This window comes from Armigeres subalbatus, chromosome 3, assembly GCF_024139115.2.
Source record: "Armigeres subalbatus isolate Guangzhou_Male chromosome 3, GZ_Asu_2, whole genome shotgun sequence".
NCBI classification, from domain to species: Eukaryota; Metazoa; Arthropoda; class Insecta; order Diptera; family Culicidae; genus Armigeres; species Armigeres subalbatus.
The window spans coordinates 27110601-27119764 of NC_085141.1; the positions used below are offsets into that span (position 1 = coordinate 27110601).

At 36.4% G+C, this 9164-nt stretch overlaps 3 long non-coding RNA genes across 4 annotated transcripts; 2 read left to right on the forward strand and 1 right to left on the reverse strand.

Annotated features, from left to right (window-relative positions):
- Positions 1–469: 469 nt before the first annotated feature.
- LOC134226075 (uncharacterized) lies at positions 470–1013 on the forward strand. The gene is made up of 3 exons (XR_009983389.1): positions 470–669; positions 767–860; positions 937–1013. It is a non-coding gene; the product is annotated as an uncharacterized LOC134226075 (long non-coding RNA).
- A 2449-nt stretch (positions 1014–3462) lies between these two features.
- LOC134220181 (uncharacterized) lies at positions 3463–4056 on the reverse strand. Its single transcript, XR_009981795.1, has 3 exons — positions 3923–4056; positions 3689–3859; positions 3463–3598 (listed from the first exon to the last, which is right to left on the reverse strand). It is a non-coding gene; the product is annotated as an uncharacterized LOC134220181 (long non-coding RNA).
- A 1086-nt stretch (positions 4057–5142) lies between these two features.
- Positions 5143–7152, forward strand: LOC134223593 (uncharacterized). 2 transcript variants are annotated; one of them, XR_009982629.1, is made up of 3 exons: positions 5143–5401; positions 6476–6549; positions 6607–7152. It is a non-coding gene; the product is annotated as an uncharacterized LOC134223593 (long non-coding RNA). The 2 variants fall into 2 exon arrangements; XR_009982630.1 differs by having other exon boundaries at positions 6476–7152.
- The last annotated feature ends 2012 nt before the right edge of the window (positions 7153–9164 follow it).

Sequence of the window (9164 nt, forward strand, 5' to 3'; positions counted from 1 at the left end):
AAAAACGCCAGTGAGCTTTCCTCCAGCTAGTGTCAAACAGTACAGTGATCGATGATTTTACACAGCGGCAACCATTATCGAGCGTGGAAACTGAATAGGCTGAAACTAATTGAACTTTAATATTACATTGGTGAAAAACACTACGTGGGAATCAGGAAAGTTGGAAACATATCAATTTTAATCCATATGTATTTTTTCAAAACGCGCCGTTGCGCTAATCATTGTATTTACTATCGCTAATCATTGTACTACCGCACGATCGCATATTTGTAACATATGCATTTTTTCCTTTCTCGTACACAGAAAAAAATAATATTGTGCATCAGAAAATATCGTACTTTGTATCTTAAAGTTGCCTAATTTACGTTAAAATAAAAGTTAAATTGTTTTTCAGTGAAAGTTAAATTTCTAGGTTAAAAAGTTTTATTCGTTTTCTTTGAAATTGTAGATTTAAAAGTAGAACTTTTGATTAGAAAACTGTTGAATTGTCAATGCGCCCAGTATCGTTTGAAGTCGATGACAATCAACAACAATATTAGTTGTCAACTCATTTTTATTTTTTTTTCTTATTCACGCACGAGTTTGAAGAAAATTTGATTTATCTGCGAGGTGCTTGCAGTAAGAATCCTGACTGCAAGATATTCGGCTCCTGAATCCCGTTGGCTGTTGGTAAGTACAAATACTATAGGCCGAAGTGCTCACCTTAGATTTTCCACACCCCAGCCGTAGATTTTCTACAGACAATAATAAATTAATTTAATTACAGATACAAAATTCTGTGCGACGTTGCGATAAGGAAAAGCAACGCCCACTCTACGGCCATGGCGGAAACAACCAAAAAAACACCAAGGAGAGATCAGGTGAGAAAAAGTTATTGCTATGCCTCAATATTAAATGTTACATAAAGATGCTTATGTTTTTCTTATCTAAATCTAGGAAAAAGATAATCCAAATAAGCCGAACTCGATTTACGCTATTGACACGGATTTGATCGCTATGTAAACCCAACAAACATTCACTAGTTGAACTAACATCTGTGTGATGATTTAATTCAGCGCTGTGTTGAATTATGTCTGTACTATTTCTTATCACAACATCTGTTCAAGCTTTCTTCACACAATTTTGGCGAAGTTATACAACTACATCATCTCATTTTGAAAAACAACTTTATTAACTGATTCGTTAAACCTTTAATAAGCATTTTACTAAGCCTCAATTCAGCTACATGTGAATTCTTCGAAAATAATAACGCATAGAAGGTAACATCAGTAAGATCTTCAATGAACGTATTTTGAAGCAATTGCTATTTTCATATAATCATTTTAAAATTTTCCTAAATCGGGTCTCGAACTGCTGTCATTTGATCATCCGCCGGTAACGTTGTCATCCGCGCCATCCTTGATTTGTTAGATATGGCTCACTCAATGCATAACATAAATAATCTTATGTCTGAAACTTGATTATGCATATGTACAACATGTGATAGATTTAGTTCGGAAAAGGTATTGGAGGTAACCGCCCTTCGGTGGGGTTTGATCCCGACCCCAGTTCGCATGACAGGTGCTTTCCCTACTAAGCTACGAAGGACCTCCGTCGTCCACCGCAGCTTAGCGGGTACTGATGAAACCAAATTCCCAGCACCAGGTACCAGCCGATCTCTCGCAATACATTTTCAGAACTAACTCTCTCAAATGTATTTTTGTACACATCATGTCAACCAAGTAGGATGAGTATTTAGTATTGTCCGGCTCCTACACTTGCTTCATCAGCAACGGCGCTCAATGAAGTAGGGTTGTGTGATTATGCCAGTTTGGTCGTCAGATCCCAACACGACCACACAAGCGAAGAGATCGCCACTCGAGATCAGTACATTCGAAGTTAATTGCCTATATGCCGGGTATTAAGTCATCCGGAGTGGAAATTAATTACTATGTCTGAAACTTGATTATGCATATGTACAACATGTGATAGATTTAGTTCGGAAGTATTGGAGGGTAACCCTTTTCCGAACTAAATCTATCACATGTTATACATATGCAAAATCAAGTTTCAGACATAGTAATTAATTTCCACTCCGGGTGGCTTAATACCCGGCATATAGGCAATTAACTTTGAATGTACCGAATAAATAATCTTATTGCTGAATATGAATCATAATTGGACTCTTATTCAATAAGTCGATCTGTCAAACTACAGTTTGTTAATAACTGTACATTTTTTTATTTCAACCATTGTTCAACCAGTCGTAAATACGTAAATACGTAAAAATAATGTCGATAAACGATAAAATAAAATCCGTCCCCAATGCTATTTATGAATTTATGAAAATAAAATCAATGTATATTCGGCCTTCCTCAGAATCTCTTTGATAATCGGTTGCGATATGATTGTCAAATGCTAAGATAATTTCAATTATTTCGCCGCAATAAAGATCAACATCCATGCGATAATATTGAGATTCCACACATCAAAGATTCAATAATTTTCCGATGTTATTCAACGGCGTTATGTCCGGCTTTTAGTATTATAAATTCAGTAGAAAACCGAATTATAGTCGCTATCGAAATTGGATTTTTCTTACAATCCATACGTTAAACTTAATTTCGGAAGTAGTGCGCTGTATAGCACACCACCAAATGAAAACAGCGCACCACTTCCGAAGTTAGGTTTAACGTATGGATTGTGAGAAAAATCCAACTTTGTTAGCGGCATTGATAATAAATTTAGTTCCGCATGAATGCATGATTTTTTTTATTGCTCCAGCAGTTTTGTTCGTTATAATCTCCGACAGTTTAATAAATCACGAAAATAAAAAGCATGTCTTGAAAATAAATCATTATTTTTCTATAAATCAAATTTCCCAGATCTAGAACCCAGATTTTCTCTCAAACTGAAAAAGCATGTTTTTTCCCACTGTGCGATAGATCAGATAAATTTGAAATCCAATGGTTAAGAAGGACAAAGGTTAAGAAGGATGTCTAATGCCTGCTTATCAACTTACTATTCAAACTCAATTCGACCACCCTTTCAGAGCATCACATCATAGTCGAACAGAGAACTTTAAAAATCATTAGTACAGTACATTGTTAAACTTCCCCAATGTGCTGAAATATGATAAAACGAAAACGTAAGTTCGACTTCAAATAAAGGTAGTAAACAAATAAATAGGCCATGTCGAATATTAGTTACACGAAAAAAAATTATCATAACAAATATATAAGAAAATCTTATATATTTTTGCCATTGAGCGTTTCTAATGAAACGTATGCAATGTCATATGTCAGCTATGAAGAAAAAAAACATAAAATGTATAAGTCTAGCATATGAGCATCATTCATATTCAATTATGATTGACATTTAGATTATTAATAGCACATATTAGCTTGTTCTAATGAATGAAATAAGGCGGTGTTTTGGTTGGGTTTCCAATAAATTTCAATGGAATTCAATTTGGAGGAATAATTAGAATCAAAATAACGTAAGGCTTTCCTTTATTCATTAATAGATTTTCTTATTGGTAGCTCATTAGACTCTTATATGACTCGGAAAACTTGTGGCATAACATCTAACGGAATAGGTATGCTGCGAAAGACGTGTGCTGAAATGAAAGAAAAGGAATTATAATTAGTTATAATTTGTTCATGCTAGTATGGTAATTAATATGCATGTATATCAATACCGTGCATACCTGGATTCTTATAGCCGTATAGCTAAAGCTAATGCTGTTCTGATTCGGTGGCCCTACTCGTCCCTGTTTCGTACAAGATCCACTGAGTGTTTTCATGGCTGAATCCCTCCAAACCGTACGAAAACCTGTCCTCGTCCATACACATCTTCAATGGCTGCTGTTTAGCATAATCTGCAATCGAAAATAAAATGTTTCATTAGTTTGAAAATATGACTAGAGATTGAAAATGCCTACCTTATAAACCACCGCACGAGATAATTATCTCCACAAGACTTAATCGCCATGTTTTTTTTTCACTCCGCTGGCTTCTGATGAAAAGTATAAGTTTTACCTAATACATTTTTGCCATTAGGAAAACCTTATACTTTTCATTGGGTCATAACATAGAAAACATGTACACGCTAAATACATGATATTCAAACGAACTATGATTATTATTGCCTGGAATAATGAACTGTATATGTGTATACACCATGAAATGATTAAATCAAATTTAATGAATAAAATAATTAAATTTTTTTACGTGTAGATTAAATGCTGAAATGAAATCTGTCTAGCAAATTATTCAGCATCCATTTTATTCAGCTACAAAGATCACAAATAAACAATAATTCAACCTCGATGCTTGTTTGTAGCTTGTCGTTGTTTGTTGGGAATACTATGATAAACACGACATTTTGAGGACATCCACATTTTGAAATCCAGCTTTTGATTCAACGCAAATCAAATAATGAATGTAGTTCAAAATAAATATATAATAACATAAAACCTGAAATCGACTCAATAAAATTTTAAAAGAAAGCATGAATAGAGAAATGGGAAAAAGTTTCTAAACTAAACCTTCGTTTCAAATTGAAAATACTAAACTTTTTTTTCTACATTTTGGCAGACAGTCCCGCAATATTGTTTTGAAAGTTTTGTACTTTTATTTTCAGAGCCTCATGCCACTTTTGAAATCTAGGTGTAACAAAAGTTTTCGTACTTTTTTTTCTAAACATACGGAACTCTCTACGAAAAAGAACCAACGCAACTTTTTAATTTAACCAACGTTTCTTTTAATTTGAATAATGATTTTTCTTTCTGTGTACAACAAAGTTGTACCGAAAGGCTATATGATTGCTAAAAAAAACTTGATAGAAGGCCCGGAGACCCATAGTGTTATATACCGATCGACTCAGCTCGACAAACTGAGGTGTGTAACCGTTCGGTTCCAATGAACAGCTTGTTGGCTCCACCACAAGTCCCCATCCAATTTCCCTCTCTGATGACGACCCTGAAAACCGACAAAAAACAATAAGACATGTCTCACTCCTTGTGCATGGAAATGACAACGAGTGAGAATTCCATTTCCACGTCACACCAAATTGACAGATAACAAAAAGCGAGCAGTTTGAGTTAAGGCAAAAGAGACCCAGCCCTGTTACTGTTAAACTCACTCATAGAGGGTGCGACGATACAACACGGTGGGCATGCAAAGCATAAATTGAAATGTACTATGCAACAAAAATTATGATAATTCATTTTGTATATAAAAGAAGGAGTCTCGGCAGAATCGTTCTCTTTTCTGTGTGATCCTCGAACGAAATTGTAGTGCGCGCGTGTGTAGAGTTCATTTATTAGAGGAATCATTTCAAATCTGCTATAAGTACTTAGTAAAAGAAAGTAGTTAGTAGAATTAACAAGATATGTTTGTGAGTTCAAAGTGTTAATGTGGTTAGTATTGTTAGACCCTTACCCGACCAACCATTTCTTCAACTTTCTTTAAAATTCTTCATATAGATCGTTAAAGGTTTTCATATCAACCGTCGATAGCGATCGATGCCATTTCATGAAGAATTTTAAATTAATCAAAAGTTAAAACACGGAAAATTGTTATCGATCTTTTCCAAAATATCGATATCAATTGATACCAACAAAAAGTTATTTATTTTTACAGTTCTACTTTTACCGACCTGTCAAAATTTCCAACAAAACAAAAATAGATTCTTCAGAGGTTTTTATTTATTTATTTGCTTAATCAGAATAGAACCTGAAGAAGTGATGATGTTATAAATTTGCCCAGAGAACTTAACCACTAGCCCATAACGAAATGATGATTGTAAGCAGCTAAGTTGCGTCAACATGCTAAGACTTGAAATTTTCATTCGCATATTACTTGCATATAGGGGGATTATTTCCCACTTAACACCATTCTCACATTCATCTTACTTCAATGCGTACATAAAATGACAGCTGCTGTTAATTGGTTCGTAAATTGGAACTATTACGGCTTTTAGAATTGAAATTCGAGTGTCGTTTCATTCAACATCCGTTCATTTTTAGAAAATTTCTAAATCATAATTTTTGAGATGTAAACAAACCGCAAAATATCCATCGGTGTTTTGGTATCCAACGATATGAATCGATGGACTAAAACGTAATGAAGATGCAGCGATGTTCGACAGTAAAATTCGTTGTCAAAATATATCATAAAGTTGAGATCGTACTTTATCAGAAATCTGATAACGTTTCATGAATATTCATATCGTTATTGTGATTAATTTGATGGTAAAGATGTAGCGATGTTCATCTTTCAAATACTTTGTCAAAATATATCATTGCGTTGATATCATACTTTATATGAACTATGATAACGATTCATTAAGATTTGTATCATTTTTGTGAATAATGTAGTGTAAAGAAATACCAGCAAAATTATTTAATTTTAGATAAATAACTTCGAAGAAGTTTGACGAATGGTTGGCCGGGTAAGTGTTAACCTAAAACTAATGTGAACCTAAATTATAGTATCCTATGCTAAAATAATTACCACACAAACGAAGAACAAAAACATCCAATTAGCCAGAAATCTAAAGAAAAAGGTAATAGTGACATGATAGCTACAGTGACGTCGCAGGGTATTTATTGGTGGTGTTCAGGCCCGAACAAAGGGCCTTTTTCTTCTTGTTCTTCTCCGAGTATTTCGCAGCACTGATGTCCGGCAAGATCGCCGATAGGCAGCCAGGAGGATTGGGTACACGGGTATCGAGTGAACGAAATGACGGGCGGCCATCTTGCTAAATTGCCGATCGGAGCCGATACTCGTTCCGCCACCATCTCAACTGTAGCGGACAGTTCCACGGCCGCTGGTATCCGTCTTCCGTCAAACCAACAGCATGCACGAGCAACGAATCCCAATATTCGTCGTGTCACCTACTCCGATACTCCGTCGTCTTCTCCGGTCTGCAATCCGGCAGCCAAATCCAGTCTGCCATCCGACATCCACTCGGTGTTGCAATCCAGCAGCCAATCTTCGCTAGTAATCCTGTGAGCAACGCTAGATGGTGATCCCACCGTCCACAAATCAGTACCCGAAACCAAAAACGATTCCTGAAGCTACAACCACCAAGATCCGGATCTATCCCGTCGAACCAGCATGAGTATGTACCCCTGTGTGACGTCACTAATAAATAGTTAAATTGTAACAGCTTCAGGTGTAGCCCATTTTTAGAAAGACCAACCCTGAGTCATATGGTTATTTGCCGAATTTTCGTGTTTCGTCATACCGGGTTCATAACGGAACCGTCAAGCCTCGTCCTTCGGGGATCCTTGTTTTAAAACCGATTCTATGACTTCCAGTAATGCTATGCTTGCCTTCCCTAAGTACGGAGAACCTCCATCAGTCGAGTTCAATTTTAAGTCTACTCCTGCTCGAGAGAGTTTATGTTGGTTTGAGTGTGCATGTGGTACGAATGTCCATCAACGACCCTTAGATTCCCGTACCGGTGAGTCAGCTAGTTTCAGGTGACGTCTGTTTTTTTGTGTATGTGTGTGTGTATGTGTACAAATTTTGTAGGCACACTTTTTAGAACTTAGAATTATCCGATTTACTCGCAACAAGTTGCATTCGACGGGGAATTGTTTGCTATTGGAAATGGGCCCGATCATTGCTTTTCGGAATTATTGAAAAAACATTGTTTTTCCCCAAAGGTCCCCCTTGAAAATTCAAAGAACAATTTTTTTTGAATGGTGGCAAGGCAAAAATATTAAAAATGATCGAAAAAATGTGATCTATTCCCCCAAAGAGCTTTTTTGACCTTTCTAATGTGATTTTTTCAATATATTTTATAATGCACGAGAAAGGCATCATCACTGCTAGGTGGATTAATCTGGGTTTTTCACATGAGAAACACGTACAAAATTCTCACTCATTTTTAGGCACTTATGCTTAACCGATTTTCTCGCAACAAGTTGCATTCGACGCGGAATCCTGTCCCATTGTTTCGTATTGAAAATTGGTCGATTCGAACTATGGGATTTGAAGTAATGGCCAAAATACATTTTTTTCATTTTTTAGGCACTTACTCTTAGCCGATTTGCCTGATGCAGAATCTTGTCTCATTGTTTCTTATCGAATATTGTTTTAATCAGACTATGGGCTTCGGAGTTATGGCCAAAACATATTTTTTACTTACTCTTAACCGATTTGCTTGCAACAAGTTTCATTCGACGCGGAATCCTGTTCCATTGTTTCCTTCTCGGTTTCCTTTTGAGTGTCTCGAGAAAATAGAATATTGCGGCTTCCTGCTGGCCCCTCCGGTAATCGCAACAATCACTAATCAAAACAGAGTCAATGAAAATCTTACCCACCGTATCCACTTGCCATGAGAAATATTCTCGATGTACTCAGTGACACCGGCTGTTATTTACCGAAAAGCCCACCCCCTCGTAATGTGTTTTGTATGGAAGTGTTCTAAAATTTGTATGGGCCGTAACGCTCGCAGAATCATCAAAGACCAGTTATTTATTCCAGTTATTTAGACCCGACGAACTTCGTTTCATCTAAAATTGATTTATTCTCTGATTAGTTCTCGAGTTATGCAGAAAATTATGTTTCATTTGTATGGAACCCCCTTTCCTAAGAGGGGATGGGTCTCGAACCATCTTAAGAACCTTCCCCGTTCCAAAAAAACTTTGCATACAAATTTTCACGCTGATCGGCTTAGTAGTTTCGGAGTCTATAATGGTCAGACAGACAGAAATTCATTTTTATGTATAGACCTGTACAGCTGTTTTCGAGTTCACTCACCCGATGGATTTTTACCGAGCCTGTAACAAGCGCGGTTTCATCATCATCAATAGACATAGACCGCTGTCATCATTGAAAAGTAGTATGAAAAAAAAATATAGCCCGGGACATCCTGGCTACGATTTGGCGATGGGCTAAACAATAGCATGACAGTAGCCTGATTTTTACATTTGAGCGGCTCGTCTTCTCGAACAAAAGTTCATTATGCGACCCGCTCAAATGTCATAATTTCTTGGGGGGGTTCATTTTGCGTTAGTCTATATAGAAGATTATCAACGTTTACGAGGCGAACCGGTCCAGGGCCGAAAACCTCTTTAATAAAGATATTAATAATAATAATTATCAACGTAATCCAAGAGCAGGTATTTATGGCAATTAATCTAGCCAGAGGCGGCTCTGTCCCAGTGT